Genomic DNA, 27,683 nt, shown 5'->3' with positions numbered 1-27,683 from the left:
ACTGGGAAACAGGATGCTGCAATGCACTAGTTAACCCCAAATCCTCCTGAACATGAAGGATGTTATGAGTTGCTTCCTGCAGCTTCTTGGCCTGCAGCTCCCTCCTTCTTTGATGTTCAGAGTTTCATGGTGTTGGAACCTAATTGTTTTCTAACTGGTGGCTGAAGCCAAAAGACTGTTACAGGTGGTGTACCCTGGAGGGGGTTGCTGGTGAGGATAGATAGCCCCAGAGAAAATGCTAAAAAGTGGGGTGGAGCAACTAATAACATAAGTGACCAGAAGGGGGCACGGAGAGTCATTCAGCATTTAGGGATTCAGCATAAGGGGCAGCGGAATTGGGCCCCCACCTCGTTGATCTTTCAGGAGGTTGTTCTGAAAGTGGAAGAGTTCAGACAGACTTTGCAAGTAGCCAAGCAACTGAAACTGTTCCCGGTTTTGCTGCTGTTGGGGCCTGGTGGAAAAGGCGAAGACCCAGAGCCAGGCGTCTTACTGAGATGCGTAAGTGTGGTTGTTGTGTCATTAACTGCTGTAGCTGCTGTTTTGAGTGTTGCTTGTCTGGTGTTGTGCTGGGGCATCTCGGCAGCTCATGGAGCATCTCCTGTTGTGTCTTCTGCTGTCTTCATGAGTTGGAACCTGACCCATATTCTGGCTGCTGCGTGTCCACAGTGGCAGGAAGATGCCATCTTGGACACGTGGCCTATTGTTCGGAAGAGGAGCTCTGTGTCCTCAATGGCGGGAAGATGCCATTTTAACTGCTTTTCTTTAGGAATGAAACACTGGACAGGGCTTTGGGTGAGGTAAAAGGACATTTTTGGCCTCAGTAACGCTTTGATTTTCCATGGTTTGTTAATAAATGCCTTTGTTGTTGTTCTTTGAGACTGAGTAGTCTTGCAATTATGTGCAGGTGAAGAACTCTGACAGTGACTGGTAAACTATTTGGGCAGTGCCCTTGGCCAGTTTTAGTGCCCCCAGCTGCCCTGTATCAGTTTGTCTTTCCATCCTGGTGACATCTGATTTCCAAAGTTGAAGAGGTGAAGGCTGATGATTTTGAAAACATTAGCAAACCAGACAGAGGGTCTGCAGCAATAGCGGGCAGGGTGTGTGCGATGCCTGTGTGGGCAACTCGTGTTGGGGGCAGGCTTCCTTGCCTTCTTCATTTACATTCCTTTCCCTCTTCCTTTCTTTTCCTCTTCTCCTCCTTTTCCTTCTCATCCTCTTTTGAAAAAGGTTTGGTGTGTTTCATGTAGCTGTGTTATTAATGTGCAGGTCTGCTCCATCACACATTCTCCACTCACTGTCCCCTTAATACCCCCACTTAGGTATTTCTTAGACTCTGTCAGAACAGCCTGTGCTCAGAGCTCATTTCATGGACTCCCCAGTGGTCTGTACACACATTTTATGTCTCTGGGTATTGCTAAGGAAGATGAAGTGCTAAGATTATGGGATTTGTACTGGGTTACAGATTCACAGAGAGCACATGAAGTGGCGTGACAACTAATGTTCCCTGGTGCAATTTTTGAATTTGTTCTTTTTGCAATCTGCAGTTTGCAAGGAAATGCCTGAGTGGTTTTATTTTGGTCAGGTGGCAGGAGATAGGGATATCCTCTCCCCTCCCCTCTTTTCCCTTTTCTCTTTCCCCCCAACTCTCCTCCCTTCTCCTCCTCTTCTCACTGTGCCTAAGAGCCAGAACAGAATAAGAAAAAGTCTTCAGCCTTGGTGGGGCATATGAGCTTATCACACTGCAGGGCCCTCCTGGTTCAATGATTGTGTGGGCTTTTTTTTTTTTTTTTCCTTGTGAACTACATGTTTCCTTCTACAGGGCTGTTCAGTATTGGGAAGAGTTGATGTTTTTCCCTTGCCTGCTGCCTTACATGCCCTAGTGTGGGAGAGCCTGAGGTGGGGGCAGAGGTACCCTGAAAACTGGCAGAGAAACTGCAGTCATCAGTAGCCTTTCCCCACAGAATGCTGGCTGACCTCAGGACGGGAAGTGTGACATCTGGTCAGATCTATTTGTGTGCCATGATGTAATCAGCATGGATCCTGGCCACTTGGTTTATAACTCCTGGTCTGTCAATCCTGGTCTGTCAAGAAGTGTGAGTTTCAGAGGGTTGAAGGTGGCTTCATTATGAATGTCTCTTGACTGATGGAGAAAATATATACTGAGGTTGGCAGTGCTCCTTAATTAATTAAAATAAAACCCCCCTCTAATGATAATTTTTTTATATCTGAATTGGATTTCATAAATCGCTGTTGACATAGTTTTATTTGCTAGTTAAAGGATGTGGGTGGAATATAATGGAGCCTTGACTAGATGGGGGGCTCAAGGACAGGTGATTCTGTTGCAGTTCACTTCAGGGTCTCCATTCACTGGGGATGGCCTGGTTAATGGTAGAGGACTTGGCACAGCCAGGACCCTGCACTGAAAGTGTCCAAAAGCAGGTGCTGAAAGGGCAAGATGGTGGCAGAACTGGGCTAGAAGTGAGCGTGGACTGGGCCAATGACCACCAGGGGGCGATCACTGAAAACAGTTGGGAGCTGAAAGGTCCCTTCAGGGCCTGACATTACAATGGAAAGTTCAGAGGTTCTCAAATTCTGGCAAACAGGACCTGTGTTTGTAGATGGGGGGCTTCACTCAGACACAGGGGCAGGTTATTTTTTTCCATTTGTTTTCATATATGAGTATCACATGTAAATGAAATCATATAGAGTCCGTCTTTCTCTATCTGACTTATTTCACTAAACATCATACCCTCTAGTTCCATTCATGTTGTTGCAAATGACAGGATTTCATCTTATCTTTTTTATAACCGAGGCGGCGTGCCACATCTTCTTTATCCAGTCACAGGTTGTTTCCAACACTTGGCTTTGGTGAATAACGGTGCCTAGAACACAAGAGGTGCATATATCTCTAAAAATTAATGTTTTTGTCTATTTTCAATAAATGAAATACCATGAGTGGGATAGCTGGAACATGGTATTTCCACTTTTAATTTTTAAGGAATAGCCATCACTTCTTGGCCTTTTGATTAAGATCAAGTGTAGTTCTGCTCTTATTCTTTGGCTCCGTTATTTGCTTGAACTCAAACCTTCAGAGAGGGTTCACTATTCAAATTGTAGTTTGATCAGCTTCAAAGGTATTGCAGGAAATGCTACTTTTACAAATTTTGGGTAGAATTTTGTGGTCGGTAACTGGAAATGGCACTTGAATTTTTTTGCTCTTGTCTTATGCAGAAAGCTCAGTTCCAACCACCTACTGAGTAAGGATAGGGGCTCTAGAATATCAATTCTGAGGCACATATCTCCACCTAATACCTAAGGGAAATCTGGTTTCAACACCTCACAGCTATGTCCTTGAAGGTCTTTCTCAATATTTCATTTTACTATGTTGTATGACTTATTACATATATAATGTACATATAATCCAGTATTTTTCAATATATGTACATATTTTATCTAGTATTTCTACCATTCTGCATGTTAGGAGTAGAAACACTTCGGATATATGTTTAATTTACTATCTCAACTAAGAATGGAGCTAGGAATTAGTATTACTAAGTTCTGATGATTTTGATGTTTAGACTTGGACATCCAGGGAATCAGGGGTCCAAGATGGTACTGCTTTGTGGAACATGAGCTGGGGATTTATGATCCTAGTCTTTTAAGAGGAAAGGACAGAACTCACTCTTCACCACAGATAGGGCTAGTCTTTTTAAGGTGTGAAAATTATTGACTTATCTTGATTTAAAGTAACTTCATTTCCATGTGTCCAATAATAGGCAGACCAGGGTTAGGACTGAGGACTAAGAGGGAAGATTGGTATAGGAGGAAATATGACACATGTAGGAAGAGAAACTGAGGAGGAAGAATAAGAATGAAGACAAAAAAAAAAAAAAGGTGGTAGCAAGAAGGGTAAATTGGATAGTTTGAGGCAGAGAAAAGAGTAAGAAAGGACAGGGGAGGATGGGCACAGGGAGAATGCTACATTCTTCTCTCCTGCTTTCTAGAAGGAGTGAGCTTGCTCCCCACAGGCTGCTGGCAGCAGCAGCCCAGCCTTGGTCTGGGATTGCACATTGTGGTGGCAGCTGGCAGGTGAGTGCCCTGAAGCAAAGCCTCTCCAGTCCCTTTTCTTCATTTGTCAGGACATGCCATGTCCCGCTCAGACTGTGGAACCTGCTTCCATTTGGCCTAAGGGCAGTTCATTTTCAGCAGACACATCTTCCAGGAAGTAGTCAGTTGTTATTTTTCACAATTTCCAGTCACTGACTTTAGAACAAGGCTGCTGTCACCACTATATTTTCTTTTTTGAGCTGGAGTGGGGGGTGCATTGGGGGAAATTTTCTACCAACAGTTGCTGTGTAGCAGGGAACATTGGTAAAAATCCAACATGCAAACATTTGTAATGAAAAAATTTTGAGAGTGTTCTTAAATGCTCTTGAAGACTGCAGACGCAATCTATCTGACTGACTTTCTGCATTCAAATGATCTGCTGTACAAGCTCTGCTCCAACGCACACAATTAATGTGGGACCTCAGAATTGTGAGATTGATGAATTACAATTAGTTCCTCTTTAAATAGTAATGTTTGGTGTTGGGTGCTATTTGGAAACTTCTAGTACCCTGATCTATTTATAAATTGCTTTTATAAGCATAGGAAGGATCTAAAGGCTGAAAGAGACCTTAGAAATGCTATAATGAAAAGAATACTTTCCAGTTCCAACTCTGAAGCCCAATTGTTCGTGACCTTGAATAAACCACTTAACTTCTCAGTGTCTTATTTCCCTCCTCTGTAAAATAAAATGCTTGAACTGACTGAGGTTACTTCAGTTCTCATATGCCTGTATGCTCATACCCCTTTTCCCCCTCTGTTGTTTCATAGTGAGAAATGGAACCTCTGAGGCTTAAGCAACCTGGCCAGGGCTGCTCCCTCCTTTGGACCCAGCTGTGTAAGTCCTGTCTTTGCTCTTCCGGCATCCCCCCACATGCTCTGGGGTGCTATGCTGTCTGACTCATGCTGGGCCCAATCAGCTCAAAATGGAGACCTTTGATGGGTAGGAAAAGGACCTAATTCCCAGAACTCACCATGTTGACTCTGGGTGTTTTTCTCCTGAGAGACTAGCATCTATGCCAGAGAACATCCTTCTCACCTTAGAGAGAATAAAGACTTTCCAGTCTGAGTATGGACACTATTCACAGGAATTTCTCATCTGCTAAGACTCACTCATTTATACCTTCAGGCTATTTTTCATCTCCTTCGCCTTTCTTTCTGAACCTAGACTAAACATACCCAAATAGGTGGGCCAGAACTTACTGTGTCAGACACTGGACTCAACACTAGCGCCCTGGCCCTACCCAACTGTGTCTCCTTCTCCTGTTTTCTATACGCATGATCACAGTTGAGGACCCAGCATGTACCACATGATCCAAGCCAGACATCTATGTTATTTTTGATCATACCCTCTTCAGCACTCCACCACTGCCCACTGGATTAGCTTCCTAGTACTGACTCAAAGTACTTGAAACAGAAATATATTCTCTTAATTGATTTGTAGGCAAGAAATCTAAAATCAGGAGGTCAATAGTGTTGGAGGAAAGGAGATGCAAGGTCAAGAACCTAACTCACACGGGAAGGTAGGGGCAGAGGGGATTAGTGTAAGCCATTAACCCAGTTATAGAAACCAAGACCCTTAGGCATCAACTCCCAGATCAGGAGGCACAACACCCAGAAACTATCAGACTGCTATAGGGAGTATCAGGAGCACAAACCATCCACCCAAAAAGATGAGCCTCTTCCTGAAGATGATAAAACCTAATGCTGCCCCCACAAGGGGGCAGCACTCCCACTGCCCACCTGTGCCTATGCAGGTGCTTCTTTTCACCAACCCTCTCCATCTGCAGGGCAGCAGCTTCCTGCCTGCCTGTGACCTGTACCTGTTACTTAGGGGCTTCTCTTCACTGACCTCCCTCAGGGGAGGCAGCTCTCCTCAAGGCTGCCCACCTGCAACCATGAAGGCCTCTCTCAGCAAACTAAAAAAAAAAAAAAGAGTAATCTGATTTCTGAAAGTCAGGGCAGCTCTTCCTGCCCACTTATGTCTATGTAAGTGTCTTTGACTGTCCTATCCCTTTTCTAATAAACCAGCTATTTAAATATAACTACCGTCTCATCTCTGTCTCATGGAGAAACTCACTCATGCTGCTGAAACAGGAGCTCTGGTAAAACCTTTCCCAGAGTGAACCCAAGGACCTCGCACTCCAAATCTGAGAACCCAATGAAATAGGGCCAAGCTCTCCGAAGATTCCAGGAGAGAATTGTTTCAGCCTCTCAATTTCGAATCATCTTGGCTTGTGGCTACCGTCACTCCAATCTTTGTCTTTGTCACATTTCCGCCCCTGTTTCTGTGTCTCTTCTCTCTTCTGATAAGGACATCAATCATACTGGATTTAGTACCAACCACTTGAATAGGACAACATCTTAATTAGATTATGTCAGGACGCAAAGGAAATCATCAGTACTGCTCTGAGTTCCTTTAGGCTGACAAGTAATCAAAAAAGCATCATACAGACTGATAAGAGAAAAAGCCAATTAGAAGTTTAATAATAACATGTACACTTCTTTTATACACAAGAGAGACACAACCTAAATTATTAACTGGCCATTTTCAATAGCTTAGTTAAGAGGAGGGAGGTGGGGGAAGAAATGGAAAACCAAGGAATGCAAATGTAAGTTCTGCCTCCTCCAAGGAAAAGAGATAAGGAGATTAGGTCTCCCAGGAGAGGCTTTTACAAAGAGAAGTTAACAGATGAATATCAAAAGCAACTTCTATTCAACCTTTCAGAGTCCCTCCCATGAAATAAATCTCTTGACAAAAAGAGTTACTTAGGGGTAGATTTTTTTTTTTTTTTATAATTACATATGCTCTGCAAGGAGTGTGTTTCCAAATAAGGTCATGTTCTTGGGTACTGGGAATTAGGACTTCCATATATCTTTTTGGGGACAAAATTCAATTCATGACAGCCTCTAAGCTTAGTTAATTCTACCTATCAACTATCTCTTCTGACCATCTTCTCTGCAGCATCCATCTTCTTTTAATTTTTCATTGCTACTCTCATAGTTCAAGGTCTTTTCTGGATACATTCAGAGTTTCCCAACTGTTCTGCTCCTCATCTCCCAACGACTTTGGAAGATTACATATTTTTTCTGTAAGACAGAATACTGGAAGAGGAATTAGTGGGGGTAAGAAAGCTTATGTTTTATAAAATTAAAAGATACTTCCAGTGGTCCTCTAATAAGAGGTTTTGATTTGTAGTCATGTTAGCTCTGAGAGGTAACCTGGGGCCTCCAAACTTGCAGACTCTAAATGGGTTCTGCCATGTACCTCATCAAGACAAAGCATACTCATAGTGTGAAAGAACTGAAATAGACCAGTGTTCATAAAGAGAGCAGAGAAGAAAGGATAACAGTTCCTCAATAAAATGCCCAAAGTTACTCATCCCCCCATGGGTGAATGCCCAGACAAACAGGGTTGGCTCAAAACAGGGCCACTGACACCTAACATCTTGTCATAAGTCTAAGGTGCCTTCTGCTCAGAACCAAAGAGGTTCTGAAGCAGGTGCAGAAAGCTGGGATAAAAGGAGCAAAATCAAAGTACAAATCAAGGTGACTGTTGCCCTTGTCAACCTCCCCCATGTCTCTCACCCATGGATATTCTCCAAGTCTCCTAATTCCCTGGAGCAAGTCCAAAGTGGAGAAGGAAGGGAGCCCTTCTTCTGCATGTGCCTCTCCCTGAGCCCACCTGCTTTCTGTGCTATAGAACTTCACTTGGCCACTCAGCTCCACCCACCCTTAAGTAAGCGGGGTAGGGGGAAACTTGGTACCTCCCCTAGCAGTCATCTATACAATGTTTATGTGTAGCCTTTCCCCATGTTCTTGCCAGCATAAGATTTTATCAGTCTTTAATTTTTGCCAAATCATCAATATTTACATTTACATTTTCCTAATGACCTAGAACTCTGACGACATGTCACTGCTGTGCTAAATGGTGGGTGTGCCTGCCATCTCCAGTCAGTCTCCATGTCTTTAGGATCTCCAGTGAAAGAAGGCTCCAGTAGCTCGTACTCAAGTGCTGTGGGGGCACACAGCAGTCTCTCTTATGAAATCCCTTGTCTGAATAAGCATGCAGGTCGACATACTCTTTGCAATCAGTACTCTTGTTGTTAGTGGGCAGAATAAAGGGGTGTCCCAGGGGCACCCAAACATGCATGCTCAAAATAGTTTCTTCCATCCACTGCATAAAGACAGAACTTACTTAGTAAGACCACCAATAGGAAAAAAAAACTTTAATAAAATTAGTGTACAATAGAGAAAAGAAAAGAAAAAGAATATGGTTTCCAAATTTACCCATTCTTTTGTGGGAAAATGCCCAGCCAAATAGGGTTGGCCAAAGCAGGGCTACTGAGGCCCAAAAGCTTGCCACAAGTCTAAGAAGATAACTTCAAGCAAAGTCCTTTTCCAAAGGAAAGGACTCACTTTAAATTATTTTTTTTTCTTTTTAAAAAAGATTTATTTTATTTATACAAGAGCTGGAATACAGGCCAAAAGTGCGGGAGGATGAGAAGATTCACCAGAGATAGAGCAGAGAGCAGAACAGGCAAATGGACCGAAAGCACTGCTGAGGGGAGCAGCGGGTGAGACAGGAGAGGTCTGCCGTGCCATGTGGGTATCTCCCTGGCCAGGCTGGGAATTGAACTGTGCTGCAGAGGCTGTGGACAGCTTCACAGTGCTGTGCTCAACCCAGTGCACCATCAGGGAGGCCCTAGATTATTTTTTGAAATATGTTCTATGCATACTTTTCTAACAGATTCTATTAGCTTTCTTTTTTGCAATCCCACAATGCCTTTTACAGGTGTTCCAAAAGACGAGATGGTAAAGGCAGGAAGGGAGGAAGGGAGGAGGGGAGTAAGGGAGGGAGTCATAATGGGAATCCTGAGGACTGTGCAGAGGTGAGGCTGTGCAGGGGTGAGATGCGGAGGACTAGACTGTTCATTCTCAAGACAACTCTTTATATAAAAGAGGTCATTGTTATTTAAATGTATCTTTCAGAGATTGTATTGCAAAGCTGACTCTTGCTTTAATAGGAGATAGTTCTCTGATTACTGACTGCAAGAACTCTGAGCTGGTTTTTGTCTTCAGTGATGGCACAAGGTACTCTTCGAAGTTTTTCAATTAAATTCTATGCCCAATGGCTATCTGTAGCCAAGGAATCAGATTGTATTTCAAGAATTGGTCAAGTGTTTGAAAGTGGTGGAGAGATAGCCAGAACCACGTGACTTGTGACCCTAACTACAGGCCTGGAGCCTGTTTTGTCAGCTGGTTCTTGGGTTCCAAACTTTATTGGAGCCTAAGCTCCAGGGAAATGAAGATGAGCTAATGCTTTCTTCTCAAAAAATTAAACTGAATTATCAATTTAAAAACCCACAATCAATGAGAACAGACAACATATCATACATGTCTAATACCTGGAAACAACACAAATCATCTCATGGGTTCTTCTTGGCCTGCATGAGTAATTAACAGAACATCAGACAGGTAGCAAAGGAAATGCTGCCAAGAAGCTTATTCCTGGTCAGGGAACCAAAACTGATACCTCATCCTAACTGTCCTCCAGAGGATTTCTGACAACCCTGGCTTATATTCAGCAGGAATCCTATTAAATCCAAGGTCCAGTTTTGTCCACAAGAGAATCTGCTTCTGGGAAAATTCTTGCTTTCATGATGTAAATGGGACGGACCCAACCTTCATGGACCTTGTCCTTTTCCCCTTGTTCATGCCGGAATGTGGATGTGAGGCCTGTAGGTGCAATAGGTGCCTTGAGACTAGGAGACAAGAGCATGAGTATGAAAGTAAGGATGCTAAGAAGGATGGATCTGAAAAGATGGCATCACTGGGCAGCAGCCCTAGCCCTGGCTGCTCATTTCCGTATTTACTGCCATCTGAGAAAAACAAAATTTTTGTTCATAGTTTTGTGCATGGATTTTTCTATTATTTGCTGCCAAAAGTATTCCTAGCTGGTGTAGTAAGTATGTCAGATTCTCAGATGTTTGGAAATCGAGATGAAGGGCAAATACATTGATGGACAGAATTTAGAATACATTTATTTATTCTTCCACTAGGTATTTATTAAATATTTTACCAGGCAGTGCTAGGAAGGGACTGAAATGCTATTAAAAAGATAAAACTCTACAGGGAGTCATGGAAAAAATATGCCACATTTATATTCCAACAATCAAGTGCACACATACAGAACTGAGTTGACCTTGCTCACTCAAATGTCTAATAAAAAGACTGGCTGGGAGTCCAGCAGACTCCCACCGAGTACAAGCCCCCCAACCTCCCCTCTATGTAACAAAGTAGGTCGATGCTATTATCCTGTTCATTGCTCCAATTTTCAGGCCATTCCTAGAGCAATGTGCTCATTGCTGACCTATGATTTTTAGGACACTGGCAAAATAGATAGTGTGGAATGATTGGGAGATTTGGCCTTAGAAAAGAAAAGAACAGGTTGCTTGGGTGAGATCTGATGCCTGCCTCTGCAAATGCGCGGGTCTCTGGGGGTCCCCTTAGCTCAATGCTGAGTGTGCCTTTTGGCACAAAGCTGAAATTGGAAGGTTATTATGAGGAAGTTGCATAAATTGTTACTGCACCAAGAGGGAGATGATTGCTGTTTCTTTCTTGCCCAAATCTCTATAAAATAAAGTATTACATGATTAACCAATCAGTTAATACATTCATTTTTTATGCATTTTATTCTTCCTGACATCTCAGGGTCTGTGGAACTTTAAACACTGTTACTGTTTCTCTCAGACTTTGGGTGAGGAGCCCTGCTTCCCTCTATAGTTCTGTCCTTGGGGGTGTGTGTGTGTGTGTCTTTTTCCTTTTCTATATCTGGACATCCCCTTGGTTTAATATTCAGGTTATTTTAAGTTATTACGTCCTCTTGGATAAGAAGAATATTACAGAGATTCCTTTTCTGCTTTTACATACGTATTTGTGACCTTGAAAACCTTTCTTTTACCTCTGTTTTTTCCCCATATCAGGGCATCTTTTCACAACTTAAAATCATTTTATCCTGTATCTGATTGCCAGGTGAACCTTCTTTAAGCACCATCTTATTTATTTTATTTTCCTTCCCAGAATTCTCTAATGCTTTCTGCTGCTGACAGGAACAAAGTCAAACTCCTTATCCTTGCATTTACCGAACCATCTAATCATCTCTCAGTTTCCTCTTCCTGCCTTATCTCAGACTATTCTACTAAAATGTCTTACTCAGGTTAAGCTGATGTTCCTGGTGTTCCTGAAACACATTGCATTTTATTTTTTTAATCAAAAACTTTTAACATGTTTTCTGCCTCTGTTTTTTTTTTTTTTTTTTTTTTTTGTGCTTGCTCCATTTTCTCCCATTGTCCCTGACAGTGACCCAAACCCTAGTAATTTTGCCAGATGCAGCTCAAGAAACCCTTCCTTTGTGCCCCCTGGCCTGAAGCACTGTTTCTCAAAGCAGTTGAGATTCATTCATTCAGTTCCCCACAATGAGAGATCAGGAATGCATAGTACATTTCTCTATATCCTTCATTATATAAGAGCCCCATGATCTTTAATGGGACTCAACAAACATGATTTTCTTCATGTGGCTGACTGGAGGGTGGAACTAGAGGGAGACTTAGAGATCTGACGGGTTAGCTGATTGATTAATGGAGTCTGAACTAAAAGGGCACTTAAGCTTTTGAGAGTGGCAATGGAATAAAAATAACAGATTTTCACTAAGGTGCTTTTATTAGTGTATATCATTGAGGCTGATTTATAAAGAAGATGTTACAGTGTGGGATAAGAGTTTGATACAAAAGTAAATCTAAAACATGGCTAAACTTAACCTGTGGAGATATCTTTCCACAGACTGGTGGCCTGTCAAGGTTTAAAGGCTCATCTATTAATTAAGACTAATTTTCCTGATTTTATATGCAGTGAAACCCCGGAGGGTCAATTCTGCATGATTTATATTTTCTACATGCAGCAGCACCGCATTCCAGCAGGTGGAGCTGCTCATCTACAGAAATTTTTCGTGAGTTGCTCAACAGCTATAACATGACTTACCTGCTTTACCCCCACCCCGTTGTTCCCTCAAAGGCCTGACCCAGAAAAGTGATTTGAAGTGGAAATAGGGATTGCTTGCATTTATTATGTATTCTATGAAAGATAAATGTTTCAAAGAGCCGGGTTTCATTTTATTTTCATGGCTCTTATTTTGACATTTCTGACATTGGAAACCAGGTTCTTATGATCTCTGAGCTCTTCACACACTGAAAGGGTCTTTCAGATATTATAATATTAGATATTATAATCAGCTTAGACTGATAGGGCTTGCGTGGGCACCTTTCCTTTCTTATGGTGAAGATCTTACAGACCAGAGCCATGTCATAATAGTCATGTCATAGCCATGTCCTGAGTAGCCAAGGTCATTCATAAAAGTCAAAGGCAGAGCCATGAGTCAAACCCAGATTTCCTATCACATCTTCACTGTCCCATCCTTTGCTGGGAACTCCCAAAATGTGTGAGAGAATAAAACTGGGATTTTGTATAATTTGTCTTATTCTTTCATATCATTTGGCTTGCAGTAACCCTCCAGTATTTGTTGAACAAGTGAAGGATGGAAGGGGGTGAAAAAAGAAAGGAAGGGAAGAGGAGGAGGGAAGCAGCAGAAGAAAGGAGGGACATAAGGGAAAGAAAAAGAAAAGGAAAGGCAGAAGGAGGGACGAGGAAGAGCACAAGCTCTGGCAGTGACTTGAAGCTGTGCTGATCACTGGTGACATCTGGTAGACCCAGAGATGCTTCAACCTGGTGTAGAGCACGCAGAAATAAGATGTAGAACACTGACTGGTGAACTGGATCCTTTTCTTAGTCTTATTTCATCTTATTCTGACACAGACAATAAATATTAGAAGGTGACTTCGGCATCTCATGTCTCAGTGAGGATAAATTTCCTCACACCACTTGCGTAGCACAGGAGCCGGCAGGCACCGGCGCCTCCTGTGTTCCCTCTGCTGACATCATGGAAACTGCCCATTCACGAGGGTAGTCGGAGCATGGAAGGTTTTGGGAACAAGTCCATATTCAGAATCAGAAAAATTCCAGGAAATCCAAACACATGGGTTTATTAGATTCATGTCTAGAATGAGAATTATTGCTCTAAGTGGAGGCAGACCAGAAGAGGCTGTGGCTTGAGGCAGGAAGTGGCCTCTCCTATTTCTGACTCAAAGAGAAATTATTGCTCCTCTTTCTTTTGATTAATCTATTCTAGAGGCAAAGTCTAATTACTCAGTCTTATTTCTGTGCTTTTCCTTCACACCCAGTCTCTCTGTGGCAATGCATTATGCCACAAATCTTTCTTGACCTAATCACCATCAAAACACAATTGTCCTATGTCCCATTCTTTCAGAATCTTGCTAATTGACTAAGTGGATTGATCTGAAGTGATAATTCTTATCTTAGAGGACATGTTTGAATTTTTAACATGGGATTCCTGGACACATAATACTTTAGCTCGGGGGTTGAATCTATTCAGCTAGTCGAGGTTTCTGGCATTATATCATGTGAGGAGGTATGTTTGAATTGCTTCTGTCTTCCACTTGGTTGCCTGCCATTTACACCACCTGGGCAGCCTTATGTTCTTGAAAATGCATAAAGAGATTGTAAGAAAATCATTCATTAGTAAACATGATTGAGGACATGCTAGGTGCCCACATGGTGGCCAGTAGGTCTGTGCCTTTAGTAAAAGGAAGATACAGGCGAGGATTTTAGTGGTTACAACACAGTTTGTTAAGAGCTGGGGGTGGGGAGAGAAGGGCAGGAACTAGAGAATTGGTAGGGAGGGAGGTTGAGGCAAATGGGGCTGCCCAATGCTGATGGAGGGAGAGATAAAGGACTCAAGGGTGATGTCCAGTTTTGTTTTGCAAGCTAGGGAGGTAGAATGAAAAATAACCAGGAACATAGTCATAGGGGAGCCAGAGTGACACACACAAAGTGTGTGTGTTTGTGTGTTTGCTTGAGGAAATGTGAGTGCATTGGGGGATGGAGATTTCAGTTTAGGGGACTAATGACTTTGGGTCTAAAGAAAAGCAAACCTCAGGAGACCTCACTGTTACCAACCAGGAACACAGCACACATCACAACCTTTGTCACAGTCATAACATATCAATTATTAAGAGGCCATGTGGGTTTTCTCTTTACCCTATAAGGAGAACAAGTACGTATAGTTCTTCATTTCAAGCTCTTGTGACTAAGGAGAAGCATATACATAAGGACCATCAGTCAGCTGAGCACACATGCAGCCCAAAAACAGAGTGTCAGGAAGCAAGAGAGTTCCCGTGGGAGCCTGTGGGAGCCTCCCTCTGCCCCAGGCGCCCCCAGCACTGGGCTGGGGCTCACTAACGGGCTGTCATGCTGCAGACATATTTTACTCACACTTCTTGGTGACTGGGAAATGATGTCTTGCTTTGTCATCTACAAACACAACTTTTTAGCAGGCTCTAAGGCATTCTTGTCTCAGCAGTTCCTTGGAGTTCATGGTGATTTGAGAGCTGTTCTGGAATAATCTGTAGCACCATCTCTGTGCCATCTCTCTAGAAACCATTGACTTTCTAGTCTACTAGTATTCTGCTTTCGTCTAAAAAAAAAACACACACACAAAACAACAAACCAGTGAGTAGAAAAATGGAGTTCTCTGTGTGCCCCTGAAGGCTTTGCATGTAGCTTTGGGCAGAGGAGGAGGGGATGAGAGTTCTGCTGTCATGTAATGCTCTGAATATGAAGCACATTCCACAGGAGTGGGAGTGATAAGACTCTTCAAAGATTCTCTGGAACTCACTCTGGGACTTACTAGTGATGATAAAGAAGCACTAGTGTCTTATTTCTTTTTTCTGAGAGTCCATACTTTTGGTGGAAGAGAGCAATATATTACTTAGAAGGAATTGATAATAATGATGAGTAGTATAGTTGGATCAAATTAAAGTAAATCGCAGTACTTTAAGGCTATTTTATTAAAAAAGTTCAGCAATTTTCTGTGTTTGGGAAACCCATGATACTTTTTCTTCCTTGTGGAACATCACTGGCAACTGAACGGTCCAGGGACTCCCAGACCTTCAGTTTAATAGAGCAACATCTATAGTGTCTCGTGACTATTTCAGTGATCTGCTCTGCGGCAGAGGAGGTCTGTGCGCCATGTGGGACCCTTGACCGGGGTCCGGGGATTGAACTGGTGCTCTGAGGGCAGCTTCGCAACCCAGGGCTCAACCGCTGTGCCACTGGGGAGGCCCCATTTTCTTTTCTCATGCTACAAACCTTTAGCCACATCAACAGTGCACTTGAATGCTTTGAGGCAGAGCGTGGGTTAATGTATTTGGGATGAATGTGAAGACTTGTGGGCATGGGAAAAAACAACGGCTGACTTTGGGAGGCAGCTGCCATCTGGGTTCCAAGCACAGAGCAGAGTGAAAAGCCGGTTACCGGAGGTGCCGTGGGTGGGCAGAGGAGGGTTCTGATAGGTCAGACAAAGCATCCTGGAAATGCTAGCTAAATGACACTTGGAGGGTGAATGGGCTTACCCAAGTGTTCCAGGTTACATTGCTATAAACAAATCATCCCAGAGCTAAGAGTCTTAAAGTAGCCAGTTCATTTTGCTTGCAATCTGGAGGGCCAGGAGATTAGGGGCGTGTGGGATTGGGCAGGTTTCACCTGGAGTCTTTCACGAATTTGCAGTCAGATGGTGGCAGGGCTGAGTTGTGTACGGGATTGCCGTCACAAAGTGCCACAAACTGGGTGGTTTAAAGCAACAGAAATTTACTCACAGACCTGGAGACTGGAAGTCCAAAATCAAGGTGCTGGCAAAATCATTTTTTGAAGACTTGTGATGCCTCTTAGTAGATGCCGGTGGTTGCCAGCCATCCTTGGCATTTCGATATACCCCTCAGTTTGACCTTTACTGTTACCTGGTGTTCTCCCTGTTTCTTAACAGGTCATCCTCACTTTGTGTTTGTACTATGTCCAATGTTAACTCATCTTAAAAGCATTAGTGTTTAGATAGGTTCTTGGACTGTAGTTATTAGATAGTCATCGGACTATCTAGTTTGACTTCTTAATTTGGTTATAGCTGTAAGGTCGTATTTCCAAATAAGGTCATGTTCACATGTTCCAGAGTTTAAGACTTGAACATATTTGGTGGTGGTGGGGTGGGGGGCTGGGGTTGGTGAAGTTCAAGCCCTAAAGGCTAGTCAGGGCTGGACATCTAAGATGGTTCATACTCCCGGCTAGCAGTGGAGTTTGGTTGTCATGAGGAGCTCAGCTGGGCTGTGGATCAGAGCACCAAATTGTGGTGGTCAGAGAGTCACTGAATTTCATACATGGTGGCTGGTGCCCCTCCCACATCAGTTCCTGCAAACATCCTGAGAAACAGGAGGCAGTCTCATGGCTTTGCCTCAGAAATCATACAGCATCACTGCTGCCCTAGTCTATTGGTCAAGGAAGCCATGAGCTGCCCAGATTCAAATAGAGGCAACTTGCATCAGTTCTCAAAGAAGAAGTAGCAAAGAATGTGTGGATGTTTTGAACAGTTACCGATGAAGTAGACGGGACTGGTGATGGTATTCATGAAAAGCAAAACTGAAGGCCTAGGAAAAGGCCAGATCAAGGGCACTTTGCAATTTGCATGGAATTGATTTCTGTGTATTTGCTCAAATTTGTATGAAATTTTAAAGAGAATACACAGACAATGTGATGGGAATGGGCATGTAATTTTCTGTAAAGGTGTCATTAAACTCAGGAGAAAAAGATTCTTCCCTCCTTCCTCCACTATTTTTTTAATTTCTCTTTCTTTATCTCTGCCTTCTCTCCTTCCATTTCCTTTTCGTTTTCTTTGGAATCCCTGAGCATGTAATAGAAGCATTAACTTTTATATTAGCACATACATAAATATTTGTAGCATTTCATAATACAAATCTAAATTGAGTGCTATGTCTATATCGTACTCATGATCCTTATAATACAAATAAACAGTATCTTAATTCATGAATTAGTAAATTGTTATTCTCTAGCATGCTTTATAACACCAAACAAACATGCATAATTTAGAGTTATATAAATCTAATCACTAATCGGTTTAGTTACATGGTTTCAGTTTAAATAGCAAAGCTATATAGAAAAGTCAAAGAAGGAAATACCTCAAACATTCAAGGTGGTGGCATTCTGGGGTGTTTTTTTAACTTCCTTGTTAATATTTTTCCGTATTTTCCAAAATCACCTCAACAGACAAATTGCACTCAGGAAATAATAAATGATTAAAAAGTTATGGCTCTACTTTTGCTTAATTTTTTGGTAAAAATGTAGAGATAATATGTTATTTTATTTCTCAAATACTGAAAAATCAATGCTTACTTTAAGGCTTTGTATAAATGGAGATAAATTATTTACTTTCAAATAGAACATGGGTAGGTGGTCTGGGGAGCTCCATTAGAGGTTGTGTTCAGAGATTGTCTTTGGGAAGAAATGTCATCTTTGTTGAGTCCTAACAAAAAGAAGCTAGTCAATAAATAGATAAGCTGAAGAGAAAACAGCAAGTTCAAAGGCCCTGGGGCTACAAATATTTTCAGCTTGACCTTGGTAAAGATTACTGGTAAAGATTTACTTGGTAAAGATTACTGTGGCCAAAACAGTAAGTGGTTGGTGAGCATCTGGGATGAGAATGGCAAGTAGAAGATGCCAAATAATGTAAGTTCTCTAAGGCAGGGGTCAGGGAAATTTTATGTAAAGGGCCAGTTAGTAAATATTTTGGGCTTTTTGGTCTATACATTGTGGTAATTATTCAACTCTGCTGTTGTATGAGGAGCAGTGAGGACAACATATAAACAAATAACCATGGTTAGGGCTGAATAAAGTTTATTTCTTAACCTGTAATTTGAATTTCATGCCACTTTTAATGTGTCATGAAATTTCCTTTTGCTTCTTTTCAACCAGTTAAAAATGGAAAATTTGATCTTGTGTCATGGGTTGTGCAAAACCAAGCAGTGTGCCAGCTTCGGTTCATGGGCTATGGTCTGTTGACCCCTTCTGGAAGACCTTGATCAGATGTGATGATTTTTTTCCTAACAGCAATAGGAATTTGTTGAAGGATTTTAAGAGCATGTGCATGTGACACCATTCCATCCAGACTTTTAAAAAATTTGTAGATGTGTGGGGAATGAGGCTAGAGGGCCACAAATGAAGACAGAGCTAGCTGCACATCAGGAAGCTGGAGAGCTTACCACAAGATGGTAGTGGACTAGGTGAGGGTATTTGTTAGACGGACGGATCTGGCAGAAGAGACCTAAGAGGATTCCAGTCCCACTGGGTAGCAGGTCCTGCTACTTCTGATTTGAAGTCAAGTGCAATCTCCATTGTCTCTCAAACACTGAGCTTGAAAGTTGTGTGAAGTTCTTGCCATTCTTGTCCAATTTTCCAATAATGTCATTGTCCTCACAAAGCTCCTGTTACCTGGATAATTAATATACTCACAATTGAAAAAATTAAATTGCTTGTAATGTCTGATTTGTCATATTTTCCTAAAACACTTGAAAGTAGAAAGCAGTGACTGAAAGAAAGGAATGAAGAAATGATGAATTTTAAGTGAGTGAAGTAAGGAAGACCAGGGAAAAAATATCTTCCCTTGAGGAAGTTGTGGGGTGAGTGGTGTGGGAGAAAAGAAATAAATGTTCAGTTATGGGCTGGATTGTGCCCCTCCCACAATTCATGTGGAGTCTTACCCTCCAGTCCCGCAGAACAGAACTTGGATTTAGGGTCTTTAAAGAAGTGACTCAGTTAAAAGAGGTCATTAGGGTGGACTCTAATCCAGTGTGATCTGTGTCCTTATGCAAAGAGGAGATAAGGACTCAGTCAGGCGCAGAGAGAATAGAGTGCAGACCCAGGGGGAACTGTTCTATTGGTCGAGGGAAAGAGACGTCAGAAGAAACCTATCCTGCCTATACCTTGACCTTGGACTTCAAGCCTACAGAACTGTGAGGAGATATATTTCTATTGTTTAAGCCCCCCAGTCTGTGGTGCTTAGTAATGGCAGTCCCAGCAAACAAATACACCAACTAAAGGCCTGGGTTGATGTGTTCCTCGTAATACAGAGATATTTGGGCCAGAGTTGGTTGTATGATAAATTTTACTATTATTAGGGCTAGGACAGTGTTATGACTTTTATGATCTCAAAAATGCATTTTCTTTATATCTGGAGCTTGGGGAGCAAAGTGAACACTGGGGAGCTTCCTCAGTAAATGCTGGGGGTACTACATTAAAGAAAATATTCTCACTGTCTTTGAGCTCAGTGATTCAGGGTCCTCTGCTTAACTTTTTGGAGTGACATTGTTGCCCTGTCAAAGGAAGAGTATGTTTTACCTTCAGATTCCAGGGCATATTACACCATTCTTCCATTTTGCACTTTAAATTGACATGGTTTTTCTAAGTAAAATATGGACGATGCTTTGCAATTTCAGTTCTCTTTGAAGTTACAGTCACAGCAGGCTAACCTTCAAATTCTTCTTATCTCTCATAGTCCTCCTTCTTGTCAGAATAAACAAAGTATTTTTTTGTTTTTTTAAAATCTGTACTGGATAGCTAAATGAGATCGTTTCCTCTGTTATTAGAAGGACATGGAGGAAGAAGTAATGCAGAATGAAGCAGGGGGAGAGCATAGGAGCATGGTGGGTTTTTCTCCTTGCCTCCATGCCCCAGCTCTGTCTTCTGTGAGCCTCGCCTGCCCTCCTCCCTGGGAGCTGACCTGAACTCTTGCCCTCTGCTTCCTGGCTGGCCTGGCCACTGGCAAGCTCCAGTGGGGAAGGACGCGGAGAGAGAGGTCTGGATGTTAATCTGGCCCTTTCCCTACATCTTTTTTTTTTTTTTTTAAGATTTTATTTATTTATATAAGAGCTGGGGTACAGGCCAGAGGTGTGGGGAGCAGGGAGGCGGGGTTGAAAGGATTCACCAGTGACAGAGCGGGGAACAGAACAGGCAGACTGACTGAAATACACTGCTGAGGGGAGCAGCGTGTCTGCTGCAGTCCTGGGAGTTCATCTGTGGCTGGAGTTCTTGTTGGGTGACTCCAGGAAGAGCATCTGCTTCCTTTGCTCCTTCAGGCAAAGAAGCATTGGCTCTTGCCTCTTCCCTGGGCTCCTCTCCATCCCTTATTTTTTCCTTTATCTTCCCCACTGTTTTGCAAGTAGGCTTTTCGTTAGACTCTTCTCAGTTAAACTGTTGATTATGCCAGTGCTGGGGCTCTGGCCGATGCACATTCCTGACTCAGCAGACCTTTGCTTACATATTAGATACCTAAAAGGAGATCTTATATCTGGCATACCCTGGAATCCTTTCTGCTTTCACTTATAATATGCAGAGGCAATATAAGATAGGTTCCATTGCCAATCTCAAAGGGAACTAAGGGAATTCATATACTTTTTAATTATTCATGTGCATGCATTCTTATAATTTTTGCGAGGTACACACAGACCAGTCTAGGAAGGGGTGAGCCTGAAGTCCCCTGTGTGAAGTAATAACAGATGTATTTACATCCATTGTTATGCTGGTAAATGTTTAAAACTCAGCTCTTGGTTGGGGTGGGGAGCGGTGGGTTGGGAGTAAGGGACGGGATAGAAAAAGCCCTGATGTGTTGTAGTTGCCATTTCCTAGGTGTAAATATTTCTACCGTGGCAGAATTTAAACCACCAGTGTGACATTATTGAACATAAATTGGGGAGGTACTATCCAATCATCAGTTCTTGCTAGTTGGTACAAGCCCCTTCCAATACCCACATTTCTATTACAGTGGGAATTTAATAGGCTTAAACATTTCAGTAAAGTAGTTTGTTGGGAAAAATCACTGTGCGATGAAATAGAGGTATTAATTAGTTGGCAGGTGAACATAAACATGAAGCACAGGTGTGTTTGTGTTTTCAGTGGAAGGGACATGTGCTGTTGAGTGTTTTCTTGTCTCCAATGCAAATTGAAGCAGCCTCATGACTTTAGTTAGGAGTCTGTAAACTGTTGAATATGCTGGTGTTTTATTTGCAGATAAAGCTTCAGTTATAGCTTGAGGGTTTGCTTTTCTCCCTTCTTGATTGAGTTTTATGTCTAATTAGCAATGAGGAAGAAGTGAAAAAATTATCTAAAAATGACAAAATGACCAATGCGGTTTTATTTAATCTGCTCTGAATATATTCTTGGAATGTGATTAAAATCACATAACCAAATATTGGAATCCAAAACTTAGGTCATAGCTCTTCAAGTGTGAAAGAACAAAGATGAATGACAACAATAAGCAGAACTACTAAACAGCAAGTGTAAAAGCTACAGTACTAATAACCCTCAAGTATAGGCCATGATGAAAACACAGACAGACTCCAACAAAATTGTTTACAGAGATTCTGGGAAGAAAGGAGTACCAAAAGTTATTATGAAAAACTTGTTAAATTTTAAGTTAATACTAACCTCTTGAAGTGGAATAAGTGCCAGCCATGATCCCCTACATATTATATTGCTAAATGAAGCCATCAAAATATAAAATACAACAAAGGACTGAATAGAACTTTGGGAATTTATTACAATATTTTCTAACTTGTGTGCAAATTACATACCCACTTTCTGCAATTACTTCCTATTTGAAATATGTTAATAGAACTCATGACATTGTGGGGGCAGGGAGCATTAGCCTCTGCAGCAATACCGAAATACATTGTCTGCAGAGAATTAGCAATAATTTAAACAACTACAGGTCATTCTGCTTTTTATCATCACCTTGTACGAGAATTTTAAACAATGTCAGTAATGAACAATGAAATGTTCCTTGAAAAAAATCTATTGTTGGTTTAAGTTACAATCTTATGGTTAAGTTTTAATTATACCTAAATACATACACACACATGCACATACACATATATACTTCAAAATCACAGGTATTTATTACTTCCCATTTAATAAGCATTGTATTTTACATGGAATCTAATTTGGAGAAATCCACAACTCTCTCTTCTAACACATGTGGACCTATTTGAACATACTGGTTCCTAGAGTAAGTTCATAATGCTTTAAAATTATTCCAGCTTGCCTTTTGACAAAATTTTTGTCTCCAACCCTTACCATATGCTCTTGCATTAAGTTGTAGATTTGAAATAAACAATGATAGTATAGCAATTATGACTATGAAGAAGAAACAGAACTTAAATTATTTCAATATTTAATTTTTTTGTCACTACTTTTGTGTTTAAATGAGAAACAGTGTTAACTACAGGATGGAGTATTTATATTTCGTTAGTAAAAATTTAATTCCTGGGCAGGGGTTAAAGACAGTGCTATCAAGCGATGGCCAGCCACTGCAGCATGGGTTTGATCCCTGGACAGGGAGGTGACCCACATGGCACAGCAGACCTCTCCTCGCCCCCCTGCTCCCCTCAGCAGTGTGCTTCAGGAGATCTGCCTGTTCTGTTCCCTGCTCCCCATAATGTATCCTTTCACCCCCTGCACCTCTAGCTTATATCCCAGTGCTTGTGTGCATAAATAAATGAATCTTTAAAAAAATTTAATTCCTACATGATATAGTTTTGTGAATTTAAATAATATCTTTAAAATAGAATTTTATTTTTCTTTTAGTTGGTAATTATTTTAAAACTACAGAAAAATGAAAAAAATCAAGCACTGTATTAGTGGCTTGATTCAGAAGTCAACTACGTTTTAACTTCTGTGGAAGTTTCAGCTTAATTAAATCACTTCTTGTATGGCTTGATTATATAATCAAAGTTTAATAAAATTATACATTAGTTATATTTCTTTTCTGTCTATTATTTATTTCATTTCATATTTTTACTAAATCTGTCATGTGGAGCAGGAGAGTGAAAGTGACTGTCCTAGCTGTTAAATACACTAGGTATGTATTTTAGATAAATATGAGAGACTTGTATAGGTTTTGTAATTTTCTTGTTATGTTACCATAATTTTATATGTTCTTAAAAGAAATATCCAAGTTCAAACTACTGGACCACAGGTATATTTATCATATTGATTCATCAAATAAGTATTTCTGGTTCCAAGTTAGTTATTTCTTTATATTGATTATGGCTCCTCATGGTTCAAGCAAGACAGATAACTGACTGTTGAAAGGAGCATTTAATCTATGGTAGGATAATAAACTTGAGAACTCAGCCTGGATATTCTCTTCTTCTTGTGACCACATCTCACTTGGGCTGGGAGAATTGGGAAAGATGTCAGAGTTGTACTTGTGAACAAATAGAGTAAGTTTATAATCTTTTAAACTTACAAGTTATAGGTCCAGATAAAGACAGAAAAATATCCCAAATATCCCTACTGTGTAACCGGCAGTGTCATTTCTCTTCTCTGTCTTCCCCAGGTGGGAGAAATGCCCCCTAAGCTGGGGTGGGATTCAGGAGACAGTTTGGAAATGGAAAATGCTGTGGTGTGTTTCTAAGTGTGAGAAGGCTGATGTGACTTCTGGAGAAAATAGTGTATTAGAAAAGCTTTATTCAGTTATAAATTATAGTGCTGCTGGTTATGCATTCAATGCTAATTCTGTCTTTGAAAGGATTAAAGGTAAATGACATGAGCTAGCTTTGTAATTGTGAAACTTCCATAAATGAAGATCCCTAGGATTGAAGGCGTGGAGTCTATCAGAGGCTATACGGCAGCAGCAGAGAACAAAATAGCTATTTTCCTATCACAGTGTTAACCTGTGTTAAATTCAAAAGAGATTTAGATTGAAGCTTGCTGTTTCTTGAGGAAGTATGGTCAATATTAACTGAATTTAACACCCAGTTTCAGGTAAATCAAACTTTAAACTGTCTTCCACTTGTGTCAATAAAAAATGTACTAGCCCTGAAGACTTGCTTGAAAACCAATCCATCCTCTTAATTACAAGCATTAAAAATAAGAGCATTCTTTACTCCACAGCTTGCATTTATCAACCATACTGAGCATGAATGGCTATGTTTGTTTGAGCAACTTTGCAGTGAGCCAATTTTAATGCCCTTGTCTCTGACTTGAGATGTAGTGTCGGTATGCCCCCTCACTTTCATTTGACTGGAAATTGACAATATGCCAGAATTGTAAGCATTTGCCATTTTATTTGTATCTACTAGCCATATTTTATTTATTGAGAAATTTTTTTCTTTGTAAAAAATGCTTCTTGCTTCTTTTTTTTTTTTTTTTACTTGTGACTTGTTTTTATTTTTGGAGGGCATCTGCTACTTCGTTTAAATCTGGAAATAATATCAAAAGTTAGTTGTCAAAATTTGTTAGAAGCCCTCATTCTCCCTTCTGCTTTTCTCTCTTCCTCTACACTTTTGAAGCTGGATAAGCACTGAAACAGAATCTTCAAGCATAAGATTCTGAGACATTTACCTAAATTTTCATGTACGGAAGTACATTTCCTACGAAGTGAGTGAAGCTTAAACTTCAGGGCCTGTGATATAGAGGGACCATTTCCAAGGTAATGAAAAGTCCCTAGACAATGTCTGCAACTCTACCTGGCCCTATGTATTTTTGAAACTTATAATTTCAATTTGTGAAATCTATAATTTCACATTCTTTCTCTTAAAAGTTCTCTGTCCCTTTCACCTCCCTGACATACACATGGTCTAACAAGTCCCACAAAGGCTGAGTCCATCTCAGCACTGTGATTACATGGCAGGGCCCTAGGCCTGCTTTGTTCCTTCTGTACCACTGGCTTGTTCCTGTGCCTGTTCCTTCCTAGCACAGGAAGTAGAGGCTGGTCATGCATTCTGTTTCCGTGCCTCATTTTTCAAGAACTGGCTTAGGCTGACAAAGCTATCAGGCTCAGGTAGTATCCTGTAATAGCTGTTAATAGTTTTTAGTTTCCTCTGTGTACCATTCAGGGTTAATAGAAGATGTGTGTACATATGTATGTATGCAAGTATATATGCATGTATGTATGTGAGCATGTATTATAAGGAATTGGGTCATACTACTATAGAGGCTGATTAGCACAAAATCTGCAGAGCTGATGTCGCATTTTAAAGGGCATCAGGCAAGAGAATTCTGCTTACTTGGGGAGGGTCAGATATTTTGTTCTACACAGACTTGAACTGGGTGAGGCTTGATAGCACTGAGACTTAAACTCTGCTCAACCAGGGAGACCCTGTTTCTATAATTTAGAATGTATTTTGATTACTAGAAATCGGTTTTAGATCCCCTAGAAGGCTTAATTTCCAAAATAACAACAAGAACACTTTTTTAATCTACATCAGTGTAGCAACCGGGGTGATTTTGTCTCCCAGGGATACTTGAAAGTTTGGAGGCATCTCTGTTTATTACAGATGAAAGAACACTACTCACACATCACAGATAGAGACACTGGATGGTAAATAGCCTCCAATGCCCTGGGGAATGCTCTACAAAACAGAATTTCTGACCCCAAATGACAATAGATCCCAGGTTGAGAAACCCTGGTCTACACAGATCTCTCCAGTCTCATCTGGCATTCGGTGTTGGTTGCCTCTTTATTTTTGAACACATCTTTATTTTAAAACGTGAAAGTCAACCTAAGTGATCTCAGCAGAATAACATGCATGCAAGTATTTGGGCTGATTTTGAATTATAAATGCTGCTCTTCATGCAAATACTCTTAAAGTAATGAAATCAAATCATTCCACAATTTGCCAGCAATGTGAACAGAGACAATTTTTTCCCCAGGAGGAAACGACTGATTTAAGAATTCCGAGTCCTGACAATTGTAGTCATGCCTAGCATATTGAAAGGCCATCTGGGGCTTCACACTTTGCCTCCATTGACCTTTACCTTGGGATTGTTGATGATTTTCATCTGATACTCAGTAAAAAAAATGATCATCCTGATTCTTTGAAAAGCAGAGGCCAGTTTACATAAATTCCAGCACCTGCTCCAGTGTAAACGATAACACCACCCACAAGTCACGTCCTTACGGGATTCAAGGAGAGCCTGGCTGTTTTGTTCTTTTACAGCCTCCTCCTAGATGGCAAGTCAGTTGGTGGGGGCTGAGGGGCCATCTTCAGGTTTGGGGTGAATTTATTCCCTGACTGATTCCTTTCACTCTGGCAATGATCTCCATTTTCTCCAGGTCCACCTGGGCTGCTGCACAGAGAGACGTTTACAGACATAAGTGGAAGAGTGAGATTTTCATCTTCAAGCATTTGCTATAAAAGAACACTTACAAAACTAAAAAAGTGAGCTTCTTACAATTAAAGAGAAGGGATGTTTGAAACAACGCACTGAAAACTATTTGTTTAACTTCAAGCTTGACCTTGTTTGACATCAAGTTGTATCCTCTTATCTGCCTCATGGTGAGAATTTTTCATCAGTGCCTGCAAAATATTTTGACTACAGTGAAAGCTGATCTATCTTGTTTTGCTCAAATGGATTGAGAAACAAAATCATGTGAAAATCCTGGGGTTAGAAAAGAAGTCCAGGGCCTCCCTGGTGGCGCAGTGGGCTGAGTGCAGTGCTGTGAAGCTGTGCGCAGCCTCTGCAGTGCGGTTTGATTCCCGGCCAGCCAGGGAGCAACCCACATGGCGAGGCAGACCTCTCCTGTCTCACCTGCTGCTCCCCTCAGCCATACTTTTGGTCCGTCTGCCTGTTCTTCTCCCTGCTTGGTCTATGGTGAATCCTTTCACCCTCCCCTGCCTCTGACCTGTACCCCAGCTCTTGTATAAATACATAAATCTTTAAAAAAAAAAAAAGAAGCCCAAATGGGTTAGGGTTTGTTTTTAATTCATGTATTCTGTTGATACAGGTCACTGCTTATAAATTGGAAATGCTGCATTTGATTCCAAAAGGTAGTTTTAACATGTGTGTGGATTATAGATCTGTTCCTGATTGTTTACAGTGTGTGTTGGAGTCTCAGTTCTAGGGAAATTAAAAAACAGGGTTACTCCTGGCCTTAGGAGAAGGTGCGGTATGTACAGGAAGACTTGTACGCCTTTTCAAACTGGGCCAGAGTGTAACATGACCTCGTTGCTGTTGATGGACTTGGTACCGCAAAGGAATGAATGTCTAGAGATCATCATTGGGTCCTTTGATAAAAAGAGTTGATCTAGAAGAAAGAAATCCCAGTCAACCTGAGGAATCAGGTAATCAGAGAAACCAGAGAAGAAATGGGACTCTTAGCAGCTGGCAGACAAGGCAGAGTCCGCTGGGGGAATAAAGCAACCATTTTCCAGGTCATCCAACAGGGAAAAGTAGAGAGTGACCTGGAACAACGGGGCCCAGCACTCTGTCCATTATATAATTCACTCTCTGTCACTTGGGGGAAGAGTTCCACAGTTTTAGGTTCCATGTTCCTTCCTGCTGCTTGACTGCTAGCCATTTTGCACTTGACACCTTCAGAAGGATGTCAGTTTTCCTAAAGAGATGTTAGAACACTCTACCCCTGCAACAACAGTTAAAAAGCAAGGGAGATCATTGCATTATTCCCATTATGACATTAAAAAAATGCTTTGCATTTTCATCATCTCCTTACTTTACTGAAGACCAGAGGCATTCTCAAATTTTTGTTCAATAATCAAACCATTTACTGATATAGCTCAGCTGATCTGAAGTCAATATTGACT

At 41.3% G+C, this 27,683-nt stretch overlaps 1 long non-coding RNA gene across 1 annotated transcript; it reads left to right on the top strand.

Moving 5' to 3' along the window:
- Window positions 1-317: 317 nt before the first annotated feature.
- Window positions 318-27,452, top strand: LOC129146242 (uncharacterized). The gene is made up of 3 exons (XR_008552782.1): window positions 318-498; window positions 4,876-4,942; window positions 26,195-27,452. It is a non-coding gene; the product is annotated as an uncharacterized LOC129146242 (long non-coding RNA).
- The last annotated feature ends 231 nt before the right edge of the window (window positions 27,453-27,683 follow it).

The sequence above is a fragment of the Talpa occidentalis genome, unplaced genomic scaffold, assembly GCF_014898055.3.
Source record: "Talpa occidentalis isolate TD23 unplaced genomic scaffold, MPIMG_talOcc4v2.1 talOcc4.2, whole genome shotgun sequence".
Taxonomy (NCBI): domain Eukaryota; kingdom Metazoa; phylum Chordata; class Mammalia; order Eulipotyphla; family Talpidae; genus Talpa; species Talpa occidentalis.
The sequence above is the reverse complement of the archived record's forward strand: the minus strand, read 5'-3'. Positions and strand labels throughout refer to the sequence as shown.